The sequence below is a fragment of the Diabrotica undecimpunctata genome, chromosome 1, assembly GCF_040954645.1.
Source record: "Diabrotica undecimpunctata isolate CICGRU chromosome 1, icDiaUnde3, whole genome shotgun sequence".
In the NCBI taxonomy this organism is placed as follows: domain Eukaryota; kingdom Metazoa; phylum Arthropoda; class Insecta; order Coleoptera; family Chrysomelidae; genus Diabrotica; species Diabrotica undecimpunctata.
Window position 1 is genome coordinate 58,812,780 of NC_092803.1, and position 19,422 is coordinate 58,832,201.

The window sequence follows — 19,422 nt, forward strand, 5'->3', positions numbered from 1 at the left end:
TTAATTACCACAATACCAAGACGTCTGTAGGCTGTTATAAGGGCCCTTGGAGGAAATACTAGGTATTAATAACAGGCGACATAAACATTATTTTGTTTATGTTTTTTATCAACAAAGCTATTTTCGAATAATGCCATAATTTTTTATAATTTTTTTTTGCTTAAATTGTGTTTCTTATTTACATTTAATGTTCTTCCTTAAATCTACGCCCAATCCGTAAGTGGCTTCAACAAAAATTTGCTCTCTCCTCTATAAACTAGGGGATAATCTAATTTTTTGGATCCTAGGGTATTTGAAGTAGAAATGGTTTCTATCTGGCGAATCAAAGATATATACTCGATTTCATCTATAACTGTTATTACATATGTATTTAGTGCAGTGCTTTTAGTTTTTTTTTTTTTTTTAATATGAATTGTCCCTCGATTGTTTGTACCCTAGTGATCAAGGGAAATTGTTATATTTTTTGTTCAGCCAATTTATAGGTATTTTTTTTATTAGATAGTAGGTTATAATACCTATAATATCATGATAATACAGTAGTCTCTCTCTATAATGATTCCCTATATAACGATAATTCCTCTATAACGATGAAAATAGTAAACGTTGGTTGGTTCATCATAAGAACAATGTATTAATTCTTTCTCTATACCGATATCGTTCTCTCTTTATAGCGATAACTTTTTAGCGTTCAATAGTTGATGACAAATGTGTTTTGTGTTTAAAGTTCAGACTACTTGAGTCACGAGTGGCAAGATCATTGTCCAGCGGTTATTTTGTTTTGCGCTTAAGGAATGCGGTCACCCATTCTACTCTTTCTTATCAGAGAATTAAGTGACTTACGTTTATTGTTCGTCAACAATCAACAGATGTTGTCATCTATAGACGACTTTTCATTTCCAGTTTGAGTTGTATCTTAGTGTGTCAACAATCAACATGTTTTTGAAAAAGCGTAAAGTGCTCTCGGTGGAGGAAAAGTTATCGATAACTCGAGCAATAGAAAAAGGTGAAAAGCAATCGGATGTCGTTCGCCGGACGGGGCTATCTCAGTCAACTGTAGCTACGATATGGAAGGACAGAAAAAAGTGGCTTAAAGCGGAGATGGAGGACGGTAGCAGGAAGAAGTTGTGGAAACCTCAGCATAAAGATTTAGATCGCGCTATGCTTCAGTGAACCATATTCCACTTTTTGGGCCTATGGTCAGGACAAAAGCTGAGTTTTTTGCAACTGAACTTGGAATTGAGAATTTCAAGGCATCTGAGGGTTGGCTGAGCAAGTGAAAGCTGCGGCACAAGATTAACTACGGGCAAATCAACGGAGGCTCGCGATGTTAACAAAAACGTAACGGATGATTGGCTAGAAAACGTGTGGCCTGGACTGAAGGCACGATATGACTGAAGATACGATGAGACGGGATTGTTTTTTAAAATGACTCCAAACAGAACTTTAAAATTTAAATTGGAAAAGTGCATTGGTAGAAAGCTCTCTAAGGAACGCATTACAGTTTTAGTGACCGCTAACATGACAGGTTCGGTGAAGCGAAAATTGTTAGTGATAGGGAAGTCGACAAACCCGCGTTGCTTTAAAAACATAAAAAAAATCTGCCGGTGACCTATAAAGCAAACAAGAGTACGTGGATGACCTCGGAAATTTTTGAAGAAGCGATAAGAAAGTGGGATATCGAGCTTAAAGGGAAAAAATTCTTTTGCTTGTAGACAATTGTCCTGCTCATCCTGTATTACGCGACCTTCAAAACATCGAACTCTCTTTTCTGCCAGCAAACACAAGTGTCCTTTAGCCCATGGACCAAAGTGTCATCAAGAGTTTGAAAAGCCATTACAGGAGAAGACTTTTGATGGAAATGGTTGAGAATAATGGCGATCTTAAACTAAACATTCTTGACGCCATCCTAATGATTAGTAAATCCTGGGACGAGGTGACGAGCAATACAATAAAACATTCCTTCAAACACGCAGGATGGCTGGAAGATCAAGGATTGACTGATGATGAAGATGACCTGCCATTAGATGTTTGGGCCAGACAGTTTGAACTTACTATCACCTACGGACTGGAAGAGCTAACAGATTTTGAAGAAGTTGATGAAAATGTAGCTACACAATCTGGACTTGCTGACGAGGACATCCTGCAAGCAGTTCGTGTAGAAGAAGAAGAAAACAGTGACTCGGAAATGGAAGCAGAGCCAGAAACAGCTCCGACCCCTCAGCAGGCATTGGATGCAGCAAAAGTACTGCATCGATTTTTCATCTACCAGGAAGACGATATGAGTGCTGTGGAAGATTCGATGAGTCTTCAGGACATGGTCAGGTCAGTTCTGTGGAAAGGGAAAAGAAGACAGACCAGGGTGACAGATTTTTTTGGTAAAGTAGGCTAAATATATTTTACAGTAGCATATTATTTTTTTTATTGTACAGTACACAGTATGTTTTAATTGTACAGTCATTTTTTATACTGTATTGCTTATATTATTCGTTAATAAATCTATGTGGAATACAATGTTAATTCATTTATATTCGTTTTGATAATTTTTTTAAATTAAAATAGGTTATTTAGTACAGTATTATTAATATTACAGTACCTATTATTAATACATACAGTATTATTAATATTACAGAATTTTGTCTCTCTCTGTATAACGATCTCTCCTTATAACGATGAAAATTCCCGGTCCCTTGCATATCGTTATAGAGAGAGAGGACTGTAATGCCATAACTGTTATTTTTGCTATTTAAATCCACCTTTTCAGCTGTACCCCGCTACAAAGGAATTCCATCTAATTTTAGGAATATTTGTTTAAAACCAAATTTATCTAAATTTACATATTTGATTTGTACTATTTGTCTTGTTTGATTTATATCTACTTTGCTAATGTGTTGACATTCAATAATACCTTCCTACCTGGTGGAACTTTTAAGAAATCAAAATTGTCCATTTTTAGCAATTATTTGTTTATTACTCTCTCATAATCTTCCTTTCTTGTGGTAAATAATAAGAAGGTGAATCTGACAGAAATGAAAAACGACGATATTAAGGTACGTGTGTTTGCTTCTCCTTTTTTCTGACTATGTAGTTTTTTAGAAGGGTTTAGCCTATATGTCATTTTTGAAACGAAACTTCCATACTGGCGTTGTATTACTTTTTTTTCACTACAGTAAAATGTTAAGGCGAGCGTCACGGAACTAGCGCCACAAGATGGCGTATGGCGTCGTCACGGGTAGCGTCATTAAATAGCGGTTCTTGATATCGATTGACTACTCTCGATTAATACGTTTCTAGTCATCATAAATGTACTCTAAGGAGGTTTAAATTAAAAACTGCATGAAAATACCTAACAAAATATAGACATTAAATAAGAAGTAAAAAATTAAAAGAATATCTGTAACTAAAAGATTCGATTCGTAACGATTGTCAAAATTTAATAAAAGTCATAAATGTCATCCGATTAATAAGAACATTGAATCATCTGTTTAAATTTTTAGTTTAATTCTCGTGTTAAAATAATTTCATATAAATACAATAATTATTATTTTTAAACATATTACTTAGTTTATATAATAATTAAATTTGATATTTCTATCAAATGATATTTATTTATATTTTATTATTATTTGGTGTGAATTTGACAGGTTTGTTATAAGTAAACAACAGAAAATAAAAAATTTATAAATAACAAAATTACTTTATTTAATTTTATATAGTTATAATATTTAAATTTTAAAAATACAGAAAACAAAGTAGGTATGGAGTTCCGCGCTAGTCTACAGTAGCGCCCACTGTTATATTTTTTTAATATAAATTACTATTTTTAAACATCTTATTTAGTTTATATAGCAATTAAATTTACTATCAAATGATATTTATTTATATTTTTATATTTTTATATAAATATAATTTCATATAAATACAATGTTGGATTTTTGCAATTATCAGTTGGACTATTGTATTAAAGGGCGATAAAAAGATTTTCATATTTACACAGTCACACGGAAGAGTCCCTTTGTGTACCTAACGAGGGGATGGCCGTTAGGTATACAAAATGTCAAAACTGACCATAATTTGTTATGTTGATTTTTGAAATGTTTCATAATTTTTTGTACAGGAAAAGTAAAAAAGATCTTACTAACGAATGCGACAAAGCATGTAAAAAGCTTAAAAAAAATCGGTTGCCTGTAAAGTCGGTTTTACGGGCGAAGATTTTACGTGACGTCTTTTTCTCGGTAGAATATTTATTGATATGAATATTATTAAATTGCACAATAGGAACAAGGAATTGAATGAAAATAAGACTTGCACAAATTTTAACTATAGAAATATATTTTGTTTACTAAAACATTGTACATGTAAACTTAAACTTAACTAATTTCTATTTGAGTGATTTTGTCTATTTATTTTATATATTATTTTATATTTTTTATATATTATTTTATATATTATATATTATTATTTTATATATTATTTATATTTTATATATTATATTTTTATATATTATTTTATATATTATTTATTTTATATTATATTATTGATCTTATTATTTTCTACAAAATTTATTTGAAAATTTTTTCGATATATCAATTAGTTGCGGAGATATCGATCATTGAAGTTATTGTTTGCTACCAGTATTTTATATATTTTTTTCAGTTATAAAAAATTACTATTTCCAATTGTGTCTACCAAGTATGGTCACATGTATTTGCCTACATATTAAATAATAATAAGTACAGATAATGTTATGTGACGTTCACTTCTGATTATATATATTTTAATATTTTTAATTTTAAAGAATCAATTTGAAAATCAAAACACTTATTCAGATCGAAGGTTCAAATTTTTGCTAAATAAATTTGAAATTATTTAAAATTTGTAAATGTAAATGGTAAAGTTGAAAATTAAAACATTTACTAAAATTGGAATTTGAAATTCTTGCTAAACACATTTTACAGTTCTGAAATTCACAGTTAAATTCTAACTCCGCGCGTGGTGATTGGTCGGTTTAGTTCGTTTGTTTGGTCGCCCTGTTTTGACAGGTTAGAAGTTATAATTTGTTATTTTAAATGTTTGACTAGCAATACGCGCTGTTTCTTCTCAATCGACTGAATTACGATTGATTGCAGAGTGATTTAAACTAATAATTTACTTAACACTATCAACATTTGTCAATAGTATGACATAACCTATAAACTCAGTTTCTCAACTTTTGTGTCAATCTAACAATTAATCAATCAATCATAGTTTACGATAATGAAATATTAGTGTACAATTATTTACCTTTATTGTTGTAGTTGTTGTAAATGACGAATCTAAGCACTCCACATTTTCACTACAGACACAGCTGACGATACTTTCAACGATTTTCAACTTTAGCGATTCAACGCGCCTAATTCTCTAGTGCCGCGCGCAGCGGACCGATCATGTTTGAGTGGGAGAGAGACGCAAGGCATTCGCCGGTCCGGCGGGCCTCTCTCTCGTTCGGCGACTCACTGTAACAGACGTGAGCGGGCGTTACACTTTTTCTTAAATGACTCCGAGCCACAACCTAATTTAAGACGTTGTCACGTCAAAAGATACACCACCAAAAACTGTAGCTAAATTGAAATTTGATTGAAAATATTATGAAATTGTAAAGAGTATAGTAAAAACAGCAATTTTGTTGATTAATAAAAAGCTTCGCGATAGTTTACAGTACCGCCTACTGAACCCTTTTTTAATCTTTCTTAAACCAGTCTTCTCATAGGTCAAGTGTTGAGTTTTTCTTGTACCTCGACAAACGACTAGGTGGCGACCTTTATTTTACCCTTTTTTTCCCAGATCTATAGACCCATGTCCGAAAACTCACCGTTGTGTCCTTTAAAACGCCTGAGCGTCGGTTTTTCAGGTGAACATACTTGCACCTGGATTTCTTACTTCTTTTTTAATCCCCCAATTCTTATCCAGATAAGTATCGTACAATAATGACACCCCGTTTCCGGACTAAACAAAACAAAGAACTCAACACTTTGTTTAGTGATTTAGTGCCGCATTGAAAACACCTTTTATTTATGTAAATCCATAAATCTAAGAAATAAGATCCAATATTGCAGTTTGAGTACAAGTGACCTGAACAATAGATTAACTAGGAACTGGAGTGTCAGCGGAAGATCCAACGTAAGCGTTTACTGTCAAAACACCCACGAAAATATAAAGAAAGTTATCAAAAAACCATGGATCTCGAAGAATTGGATTAAGGAACAAAATCCGACAAGAGGCATTTAATAGCTTGCTGATATAACAGTTAAAGAAAGCAGATGAGGAATAACAAAAGATGGGGAATGAAAATGAGAGATTGAGGTCAAATTTCGAAATATTACGTGAAGAGAATAAGAATCTCAGTTCAAAAATAAAAAAAATTTAATAAGCTAAACTCTTTGCAAAAAAAATATTAGGAGCTAGACGAGAAATGCAACACAAATATAAACGATTATACAATACCCCGTTGGAGATTTAAAAACTAACTGAGAAGCTTAAAGAAAAGCGAAAAAGAACGAAAAGCAACAACACAAAGTCTAAATGACATAACTGTCGATAACACAAGTGGAACACCGAAGAATAAATATCACTAAAGCGCCCCTGTAGCTTCATCTACACAAGCTCCATATACACATCCTCATGGATGCGAGAAAAAGCAGGCACAGATAAATACGCATCGGCATCACAATAAGATTTATGGAGAAAAATAGTACAGATAATAAACTCGAACAACATCAAAGTCAAGGAAAAAGTAACAGAAGGACCAAAGGTGAAAGGGAAGATAAACACTGCCACAAACGAAGACAACGAAAAAATTACACAAGCGCTGGAAAAAGAGAAATTCATCATTTACCAACAAAGATCAAATAACCAGTCATACAATGTAGTCAGAAAATGACAGTCTCCAACAGAAGGCCTAGAAAAAATAAATATGGCACCAAAAACATCGACATGGACCCAATTAACGTCATGAACATGAAATCAATATTTGACAAAAGGCCTCTCTGCATCCATATTCTACAAGTGCTGAAAGAAAACAAACATGCAGTGAAAAAAGAGAATGAACTAATACCCCTTCAGGTGCTAGTCGAAAATCTAATGCAATTAGCAGATACTACGTCGTCACTGAATGTGTAAAATGAGCTGACAATCACACAGCAACACAATGCACACTTTCCCGAGAATAACGGTGTTTTATTTAATGTAAGTAATTGCATCAGCGACGTGGAAAAATTTCCAGGATTGTATGACACACATATTATTATAATCCGAATCGATGGCTACTACTCTAATCATGTCAAACACGTGGTAAAGTATCTTTCTAAAGTATCACAGTTATGTTAGTAGGTATAGATATCACCTAAACGATTTCATTCTCGGTATAGAGTATCTGAGGATGGCCAAGTGCATTACCTATTATTAACAAAACTTCACTTTGTAAATAAAATTAATAAAACTTTACTAACTTCATCTAGGCCTTATAATTATGCAACAAATCAGAAAGAAAATTTTTATTTATATTTTTCAAGGAAAATTTGCGACAAATGATACAACTCTGGGGAGGTCTTGTGTTAACATCTCACTTAATGCGTTTGTAGATTTTTTTATGTGATTTTCTTACGTCGTTTCAAAATGGCGATCATTAAATTGTGAAAATTATCTTCAAGATACTCTCAGTGTACAATAAAAGTCATGTACATACGAAATCAAATAATCATTTCAGAGTTCAAAATAATTAGGAGAGGTAATTAAATATTATACAGACAATAGTTGAATTAGGTTTATAAAACGAGTACCAATGTTACTGTTGTATATACTCGCGGTGTTTAAACACAGGCGGTTGTCACATAGGCACAGGTTTCAAACGCGGTGGTTTCTCGTATGAGTTTGATCTGTCTTTAGAGGATACACGTGTAAACGTTACTCTTTCTTTCAATTAGTCGTTATCACTAAGAGAGGAGAGATTTTATTTTTCTTTGTCCAAAAATGGCTGCGTTTCTTGAGGGTGGGATTCAAGTTAGGGAGTAGAAGTGTTTTTTGGAAGTATGATTGTTTTTTCCATGTGAAAAATTAAATACTCAGTGAAAGAAAAACTTTTGTTGTTGAGGTCGTAAGTACTGTGTGACATAGCTTTCATATAAAAATATTTAATATACTATACATTATCATTTAAGAAAAATATCGATAGCCTAATTTTTGTCAGATATCACTAACAAACCATGTGAATTTTCTTAGAATGTTCGGAACTGAAAAAATAAATTGAATTCTTCAAGTGTTTACCATAGCACGGAAGACAAGTATATTACTAATGTTGATTCATACTATTTTTATATACTCGATAGTTATTACAGAATGGCGCCGTTCGTCATTTTCAACGACTACTGGCTTTTATAGGTATAGGTGCTATTTTAATATAATGGTCACACTATATAAAATAGTTAAAGGTAAATGGCAACACTACGAGCAATACGCAAGTAAGATGCACATTTTAATCAGTATGTTCGTGGTTATTCATAATGTTTAGTTTGTTACGAATCGTTTTTAGTGCTTTCCATTGACATTTTAATTATAACATTAACATTTGTACAGAACGTGATGTCATTTCTGATTTTGTTCGACACTACCTGCATCGAAAAAACAACTATAATGCTACCAAAACAACTATAATAAATCAATAAAAATAAAACTTCAATAAAGAACTCTTGTTACTCAGAAAATGATAATAGCGTCAATTATTAAAGTTATTTGAACAACTGTAAAACGAATGTAGAAGTTTATAAAAATTTGGATTGAGTATTACGATAGATTAGTGTTGCCCAAATGCAAGAACAAGACGAGACTTAGACAGTCTTGGTCTTGCGCCAATACACCTGGTCTTGGTCTTGGTATTGCACTCCCAGTCTTGGTCTTGGTCTTGCAGCAAGAGTCTTGCAAGTCTTGCAGTTACCCATTAGCCTATTGCTATTTATTAAACGTTACTAGGGGAGTTTGAAGCCACCATCTAAGCGATCCTTGCCTATGCTCTAACTAACCCAGCTATCTACCATGCCCCACGAAAGTCAATCAAACATGGTTAAAACACAAAAAAACCAAATTAATGACATAAACTTAACTGTATTTTAAAGAACATTTTCTGTCTAGAAAGGCATTGATGGACCTCCACCATATATGAAATGGAAATCTTAAAAAAGATTGGTACGTGGCAAAAATCCACATACAGGTATCAAGGGCACATATTCTTTAGGTGATTAGATAACAAACTATAATCCACTTATTAAAGCAACATAAATGTTATTACAATCTTAGCTCTACTTTTATATAAAAAACTAACTTGCAAAAATAAAGAATAGGTAAGAAAGCAATGATAATCAAAAGAAGTTATTTTAAATTAAGGAGATATCTACTTAATAAATACATTAATTTACCAAAATAAAGTAGTAGGAACATTTTTTTAGGAACCAGAATTTTGGGTTTTCAGGAAGAAATATTTGTAATTCTTTTTTGTGAAAAGATATTAGATGTTTCCTTAAACCTGAAGTGTTTCTGTTTTTCATTTTCATTTTAACCTTTCTATGTAGGCACAATTTAAACAAAGCAATTTGGGATGCATGAATTATTTCGAAAAACTCATCAAATTTGCTTTTAGATCTATAATTCCAACGCTCACTATTCCGACTAAAACTATTTTGAATCTTTGTCCCCCATGTCAAATTGTAAACTTGTCAAATGAAGTTTAGTAATGTCGAAAAAGTAACTACTACTATAAATGTCCGTTACTATTCAATACCGTAGGTATCTAATAACAAACAGAGAATTAAATATCGTTACTTCGTTATTCTAAATATTTCGGTATTTTGTTTACACGGTAACCGACATTATCTGTTATTCATTTGTCTCGTTACTTTTGAATAATAGTCACGCTCTTTCAGCAAATTTGGTTTAACCGAATGATTTCATCGCACACTCAGCAGAAACAATGTTTAGTCTTAGGCCGATAAGATTTGTTTATTTAAATTCCTTCTAACTAAATTATAATGGTAAAAAAAATGAATTATTAAGTGGGTGTCCGTAATAATAAGTGTTATATTTTATATTTAACTATGTTATATTTTAGCTAAGGTGTTATGATTAGAGAGCAGCTATTCTCAAGATCTGGACAATTAATTTCAGAGCGAAGAAGTCGTATGCTGGAAAAGATATCTAGATGTACAAAATATTTTATTTTTACATTGTAACTATGACCTCTGAGCACGTGTCAAATGTGTTGTTTTTAATGAATATTTAGATTGATGATTTTGATGTATGTTTAGGGTATTGTTCGTAATGCGCATAAGTCCAGTTTTTCAAATTTTTATTGCATATTTTTTTGCGTCGCATAGAGTCTTTAAGCATATACCCGAACTACAATACTCGCTAAAACGACACTCCTAACTGCAAGACGCAAGAGTCTCGCAGGCTTAGTCTTGTTCTTGCGTAAATCTTGCAGGGTCAGTCTTGGTCTGGGTCTTGCTAAAATTAGGCGGTCTTGGTCTTGCGAAAACGCAAGAACAAGACCAAGACCGATTTTGGGCAACACTACGATAGATAGAAAAAATTGAGGAAACATTCTCTATACTGCCTTACAAAAAGAAAGCACAATTGCAGATTATACCTACATGATCAAACGATCACAACTAATGGTTTTATCTTATGAGCACTACAATTGAGCAATTTGTTCACGGCTCAACAAGTAAAAAATTATTCCGAGTTCTCTTTCCTAAAAATAAAAATCTCTTCAGAATAATTGTCATAGTCCAGTCGTCAGAGACGAAAATGCCGTTTAACCTCTAAAAATCATACGAACAAGTTGAATTTTGCTGAGAATGTAAATTTTGGGGCCCCCAAAAAGATGTAAAATAGTTTGCCACTCGTACCTCCACTCTCCAGGTTTCCCCTTAAAACCGCCCTCGTAGGGGGAAACGAAAAACATCGGTTTAGAAGAACACGAGAATCTGTAGCCGTAGAAAAAAATGTTTTAACCAAGAAATGTAACTGACATAATTTTGAAGAAACAACGCTTGAGGCAACCGGCGATTTTTAATGTCGCGCGCGCGAAATATATTTTTAAAATAAAATTGGTATCAAATCTACGGTAAAAATTCTATATCTTTTGATCAGAGTGTCCTATCGACAAAAATCAAAATGCGTTATAAGGTAAAAAGTGTATATTTTGCATTTTGCCGCAAATTAAGTCAGTTTCTATAAAGCTGTTAATTGTGATTTTTGCTATTTTTGCGATTCTCATGAGATCAATAAAATTTATCACTTCCATGGACCGGTCGCTGTGGAATTTCTATTGTTAGAACCAAATCTTCAATAACATGTAACATGAAATTTCGATTTTGAGTTTCGGCAACAAATACGAGGAAACTCCATAGAAACCGATCAAAGGAACTGTTACACTTTTTTACTCACTGATCTTATCACTTTATCATTGATTTAACATTTATCGTTATTTATTTAACATCTTTATAGAAACAGACTTCATTTGCGGCCAAATGCAAAAATTGCATACGAAAGCTGCTCTTCACCTTTAAAACCTACTTTAATTTTTGTCGATAGGAAAATCTGATCAAAAGATATAGAATTTGTTCATAGGTTAGGGGATCTAAAAATTGACGACTGGACTATAACGTTTTAAGGCTTATCCTCGAAGATCCTAACGGTAAAATTCAGTGCGATATCTATTTCAAAAATATCTTAGTAATATTATTTATTAAATAATTAATTCACAACTTAGCAAAGGTACATACAGGTATGTATAACAAGATATTTTGAGGTCACAGTATTGCCGAATTCGTTTTTTATGTCTTATATTTTCTTTTGTTTTTTTGTTACTTTTTTACTGATAAATTGGCTTTTAACGTAGAATTACAGTTTGATGATAAATATTCTGAAATGGAAAATGTTGAGATGTGGCGAATAAAAACATTCATGAAATTAAAATGAAAGGATTTACGTCTATTAATAGTGCGATTTATAAAATTAGTACTTGAAGCCCAAATCGCGGGAGGAATAGGTGCATCAGTTTTCAAATATTTATTATTTACTATATAATTTCTAAATTGAACCACTTTCACTTCTTTAGGTGACAGGTTTTCTAGGGACAATGTTTTTAAAGTTATTCTAAATGTTTATAAACTACATAATTTCAAAAATTTGACATCAGGATTTTTGACTATAATAAATTATTCTTTTATTTTTTTTAATGCATATTGATAGTATAAGTCTTTTGCTTTCATTTGTCACCCACAGAATTACCCTATCTTTATTATTTTTTATCTTATGTTATTGTAAAAAAAGGTCTCTGAGATAAACAAATACAATAACTTTTAAACTAATTAATATATCGGTCCCAAATTTTGAGGGGTTGTTAAGTACCCCAATACCCAACTTTGGGTGGAACTCTAAAGTTTAAAGTTTAAGTTTACTAAAAGTTTTTAACAAATATCAATTGTCACTTATTTTGCAGTTTGCGAAGCAACAAATTGACATTTCAACTTTCAAAAATCGGCATTTTGAAGCTTTATCAATATTCTAAAAAATAAAATTTTGTAATTCTATGTCAAGTATTTAGCTTTCTAATGGAGTGCAAAAAATAGAAAAAATCGCGTTTTTTGCATTAAATTGTTAATCATTAAAAAACGGCTCCGAACTTTAGGCAGGAAACAGATAGGTTTTCTTCTTATAGGTCTACAATAACTAAAAAAGTTGTCAGCTACCTGGATTATTGAGTGTCACGAGAAAATTCTTATTACCCTGGACTAATATGACTGGACAAGCAAGTGACGAAACAAACTTCATTATGTAAACTTTACTAACAAAAACGTTTAAAATAAATATTCCAATAACTATAAATAATCAAATTCCATATTCAAATACTTCAAAATATTTGGGTATTACTCTTTAATAAGCCCTAATAATGTTATTCAACATTATTTATGAGAGGGTGTATATTTCTTACCTACTTGTCGGCGAGAATCCAGAAGCTAACGACAAAGACAGCCTGTACTGACCGAGAGAGAGTAACATTTAGCAGAACTTTGAGATTTTTTAAAAAGTTTATACCAAATAGCTGCTTTGTGTTACACTTTATGTTAAAAATAAAAACAGATTCGGAAAGTGGGTCAAATTCTGTAGTGCCCTATTTCAAAAAAAAAAAATTTTACGTTTATTTTAACCAAAAATATTTGAAAAAAAAATATTGTTTAAACAATTTATTAATTTACAACCAAATAGTGCACTAGAACTTTTTAAGACCTTTCATCAAGACATTTAAGACCAAAGAATCATCTCAATATCTGCCATAGTTTTTGCGTTATTTGATATAAACTTTTACATTGGAATTTAGCTATGCCCAGAATCGCGAGGAACGGCCTTAAAACTAAATTTTAGCGGTCATATAGCACGCTACACAATTTGAATTAAACAATTTTTACATACGAAACTTCAAAATTCTCTTTTCTGTCTCGTCAATATTTTGTCACAAATTATTTGTTTATTAAAACCACATTCTTCACAGAATATGATTATAATACACTGTTATACACTGAAAATACTTTGTAGCAACTTTGAATATTAGAAATATAGTCACCACATATTTTCACTATTTTTAAACTTCTCGGTCACCTGGTACAACTATCCATCTCATAAATTTCAAAGCATCATTACTCAAAGTGAAACCGACGATAAAAAGATCTACTGCGAAACGTGCTGAAGTGGATTCGTTTCCTCAAATCCTTAAGTTTCCATATCCTTCCATTTTAGGAGATGTTTATCGAGGTCTTGAAAAGTCCTCAGAATATTAGCCAAAAGGATAGTGAATATAGCTGAATCAGCATTTTTTATGATTACTAACCGGAAAGGCTAAAATGGCTGATAAAGGGCGAGTGCTAGATTGAATATAATGGTGTTTATGTTTTACATAATTCAAAAATACCTACTGACATATAACGTTTTCGATAAAATTTTGTAAAATTATAAAAACGAAATGTTTACATAAAGAAGACCAAACTTCAGTGTACAATGAACTTATTTTGTCCACACTAATTCTTCAGAGAAACTCTAAACGAAACAGAATCTGTGGAGAACTGAACGAAAGGAAACTACGTTATAAAAGTTTTAAAATAAAGTTGAGGTAGTAAATGCTAGGTTAAAGTCATTTATACTGAGTAAAGGTACACTCAAGGCTGCTAAGTTTCCATCTTAAATTAAAAATTGAAACATTTATTGTAACTGTAGCATTTCATCTTGAACTTCGAACAAAAAACACTTGAGTGTCTCTTCGAGTACCTAATAAGTAATACATAATTCAATTGTTTGTTTAAATTGTCAGATGCCTCTATATTGTCTTTGTCTTAACTCGTTTCTTTTCTGTTTTGCCCGTAGTAATTTAAAAAGAATAACTGATTTTGAATCGACACTGACCAGTGATTCACAGATAATTTTCTACGCTTTAAAAAAATGAAACTCGAGATTTTCCCCTTTGCATGGTACCGCAAAGAGAGAAGTTTTTTGGGGACACTTTTCATCTGGGCAGCGAGAATGCCGATTATACATTCAAAATGGTTCGAGATAGCGGCGATTTACTCCGCCGATAAAGGGTGGAGATCATTTGCCAGAAATGGCTGGCAGCAGTGCTAAAAATAGTATGCAGTAAATAAAATAATCTCATCATCATCCAGCCTCAAGAGTCCACTGCTGAACATAGGCCTCTTCCTCATGTTTCCAACCCCGTCTATATTGCGCCGCTCTTATCCAGTTTTTATTGAGTCTTCTTAAATCGTCAGTCCATCTTGTAGGTGGTCGCTTCTCTTGTCTTCCCTTGGCCTCCATTCCAATATCCTCTTTGTCCATCGCCCATCTGTCATTCTGGCTATGTGTCCTGCCCATCTCCATTTTAGTCTGGCTATCTTCTCGATGATGACAGTCACTCCGGTTCTTCTCCTCGTTGGTTATTCTGTCTCGCAGAGTTATTCCTAACATGGACCGCTCCATTCTTCTCTGCGTGACTCTCAGTTTGGTAGCTGCTGCTTTTGTTAAGGTAAGTGTTTCTGCTCCGTACGTCAAGACTGGGAGGACGCACTGATCAAATACCTTTCTCTTTAGGCATGTGGGCAGCTCACTTTTAAAAGTTTCTCTCAGTTTTCCAAATGCTGCCCACCCAAGGCCGATTCTTCTCTTCAGTTCATGAGTCTGGTTATCCCTGCCAATCATAATTTCATGTCCCAGGTATTTATATCTATCTACGAGTTCAATTTCTTTCCCACCAATACTGATGTTCTGGTTGGGTACCAAATTGGTCATGATTTTTGTTTTCGAGATATTTATATTTAAACCTACATTTTCTGTAGCCACAACGAGTTCCTGTACCATCTCTCTTGCCATACCTAGATCTTCAGCTATTATAAGTATATCATCGGCGAAACGTAAATTTTTATTCCCTTTGTCATCCAATCCAAATTCTTAAAAGCATGTTCTAGCACCGTATTAAAAAGTTTAGGTGACATTGGGTCTCATTGTCTAACCCCCCATTCTATTTTTATGCGATTACTGTTAGTATGTAATCTGACAGTGGTTGTTGCCTGCAGGTATATTTTGTATAATAATTTAGTATATCTATAATCTAGCCTGCATTCTTTAAGCGCCTGTAATAGAATCATAGTAGCGTTGTTCCAGTCTGTTGGAATATTGGCGCTGTGAAGGCAGATATTGAAAAGTTGTTCAATTTTTTCAAGTAATACATCCCCTCCAATTTTTAGTGCTTCTGATACTATTCCATCTTCACTGATAGTGAAGATGAAGAATAAAATACTCTGAAGTGAGTTAAAGTATGAAGTAACATAGCAAGAATAACAGAAACAAAAAATAAAGAGTTAGTTAGTTTAGAGTTTAAGTTGTGGTGAAAGCATGTCACTGTAAGTGTTTACTAGTTTTATATCCTGATACAGCAGATTCAATCACTAGGCTGAATATTTTCTGACGTGACCAATGCAGAAGGAAAAAACTCATGTCTCTGACTTTTATTCTTAGCTTTATTAAGGTGTAAGGTGTTTCTAATCTTATCTCTCAATGAAACTCGCAAACATATTTCGTTCCATGGTTTTGTGTGTTGTTTTTAATTTTTAATCGAATTCATGGTAAGAGGCAGGATGTCCAGATATGTCCTTCCATGTCCAGTCATCTGCTTAAATCGTTTGAAGTTTTTTTTTGTCCATATCCAGCTCTTTATTCATACATTCATTAGGAACTTGTTTTCCCAATTAAACTTATTTATACGACTTGGTGATAACTTTTACCTTCCTTTAAGAAGTCAATTGACAAAGTGTTTTTTTGTCTATCAAAAAAATCCTTAGTATGTATTATTCTTATTAGTATGTTTTTACTAATCCTATTATACTTGATAATAGGTTGGTTAACATAATTCAAATATCTAACAATTTGTTTTTGATGTTTTTAAAGCAAAATTAGTTTACACGTTTTGAAAGATTAGTTTCTAAATTGTATGTGAATTTAAATAAATAAAAGATTTATTATGGACTATCCATTTGTTGTGTTACAATGGATAATAGTGAATTAATGTGCACGAACAGGGTGGCAAAAGGCAACCGAAAAAATATATTTTATATATTATAAACGGTTACAATATATATATATATATATATATATATATATATATATATATATATATATATATATATATACTCTTCTAGTTCGCATAAATTTAATTCACTGTCGGGTAAACGATTTGATTGGGTATTTTAAGGTTCTCCAGGAAAATCTCCATAATTTGCAACCCCCAATCCCAAATTGCAAAAGTAGCGTCGTTTAAAATACCGCAACTTGCAAAATAATGGTCCGATTGAGCTTACATTTTGACAGATGGCATTTGAACACTGGTACTTACTAAATCATGTACATGTTATGTATATTATTAATTGTAGTTGTTTGATGTTTTTTTAAATTTTGTCTCTTGCTGCAGGAAAAATAAACTAATCGACTTCCGCATGTTACAATTTTCGAGACGTAGACGGAATTTGGGGTTACCCAAGTTTTAAAGTAATCACCAACATTTCCGTCATTTACAGATTTTGTGTTCGATATTATTCGGGTTACACAAGTTTTCCTGTAGAAAGTTATAGTAATAAAAATAAACAAATTTTAATAAATAAATAAAGTCAGTAATGTGAACATTACTGTTATGTACATTACATGTATGTTAACTGTACGATCTAAACTTAGTTGATTTTAGTTGAATATTTAAACATCCTCGTATGTCTGTCTCTGTACTTTAACGCTCGAAAAACAAATTCCACTCATTATGTTCTTAAACAAACTACATCGAATATGTTTTGATAACCATTGTGCCAATTTTATCATCTAAGTATATTAGGAAAGACATAAACAACGTAAATAATCGAAAAAAATATTTTTAAAACAACAATAGGAACACATTTTTAAAACAAACAATAGGAATTTAACTTATCGGTATTCTAATAGGAATGACCTTGTTGGCAAATCGCCTAATGACAATGCAAAACATCGGAAATATTCGCGTATGTACTTATTGTTTTGGCTGTAGATCGGCAGCATTGTTAACGACTAAGATTAACAATACACTAATATTAGTAAAGTATTGCGCTTTAAACACAGATTTGCATTTATATAATGGAAAAATAGTCTATAATAGAGCGCTTCTTGAAACACTAAATATCATTTCATATTAAAATGATGAGCTGACAAAGTCTTAATAATTTTTTCATCTCGTTATCTACCCTAAATTTTATTATTTTAACCTTTAGGGGAGGGTCATTAGTAGTGTAAATTGAAAATCGCGACTAAATCCAACCGTTGCGTTAGTCGCCATCTTGAATTTAAAGGACAATCATTTTTGCTCAATATCTTCGCCATTTTCAACTTTTCGACAAAAATAGTAAGGACTGAAATTGTTGCAAATGCGATAGCCTACAATTTCGTTTGTATAAATTTTTTTATGCTGTCGATATTTTCCGAGTTAAGGGGGAAAACAGTGAAGAGGTGAGAGGAAATCAAAATTAGAGAGAATTATATTTTATATAATTTTGATCTCTTTATTTTTTTTGCTAAAATTAATATTTGAGGTTGTACGTATGCGGTAAAGGCGCGAGCGTAAGACCTTGCAGGGATTGGTTATAAGAAATTGTTTTTGTTCAATATCTCGGTCATTTTAAACTTTTTTATAAAATGTTAAGAACTTAAATTGTTGCAATAATTAAGGGGGGAAATAATGACCAAGTAATTATTGAATTGTCTCATTTATTATTAACTTTACCACATAAATGTAAATTATTAAAAATGGAAAGAATTATATTTTATACATTTTTAATTTCTTTGATTTTTTTGTGCTACAATCAAAATATAAGGTCTTAAGCCTATGACAAGCTTAACGAACAGGAACGAACCTACGGCCCTAAATATTCATTTCCACAAAAAATAAAACAGATCAAAATTGTATATAATATACTTTTCTTCATTTTTGTTTATGTATATTTATGCCGTTAAGGTTAATATTAAACGAGATAATTCAATCATTATGCTATGTCACTATTTTCCCCCTTAGCTCGAAAAATATCGACCACACGAAAAAATCTCCAAATAAGAAACTGTAGAAAATAGCATTTGCAATAATTTTAGTTGTCCGTGGGGAGTTGTCTGTTTCCCACCGGACGCGTCCCCAGGTGGTGGATAGGGGAAGGCCCTAACCGGTTATAGGACCGGTGGGTAGTTGGGAAATAAAAATACCAACCGCGAACCAAAACAGACTAAGGTATGGCAACGCTAAAAAAAGAGTCTCTTGCCCTTCAGGTTGAGGGTTGGGGCTAAAGGCTGACAACCTCTTCCTGTAAAAAAAATATGTTACGGAACCTCGGGAACTATTAGCTGGACGGAACTCACGACGAAGACTCTGCAAACGAAAAATGGAATTAAAATTAGGAACATAGGATACCCGAACCCTGTACCGAACTGGAGCACTCACATCTTTACTAGACATAGTGAACACGTACAAAGTAGATGTTTTAGCACTGCAGGAAATGCAGTGGGCGGTAACTGGCACTCTTGACAAGAGAACCCATTCCATATATTATCTCTTTGTTTATCTTTATATTATAAACCTTTAGTATCCAACTTTCCATTCCATACAACAAAGTCGAGAACACGTAGCATCTTAAGGCTGTTAGCCTCAGCTCCAGAGGGAGGTCTCGATTAACCAGCATTGTTTTCATTTTTATAAATGCTTGTCTTGCAATTTCAATGCCTGTCCTTATTTCTCTACCTTGGTCATTGTTTTCATTTACCCAGGTTCCAAGATGTTTGTAGTTATTCACT

General features: G+C 32.5%; 1 protein-coding gene across 6 annotated transcripts in view; it reads right to left on the bottom strand.

Moving 5' to 3' along the window:
• The window catches only part of LOC140449696 (phosphatidylcholine:ceramide cholinephosphotransferase 2-like), a 302,843-nt gene that overhangs the window by 78,212 nt on the left and 205,209 nt on the right, over window positions 1–19,422 (bottom strand). The gene's annotated exons all lie outside the window — the stretch shown is intronic.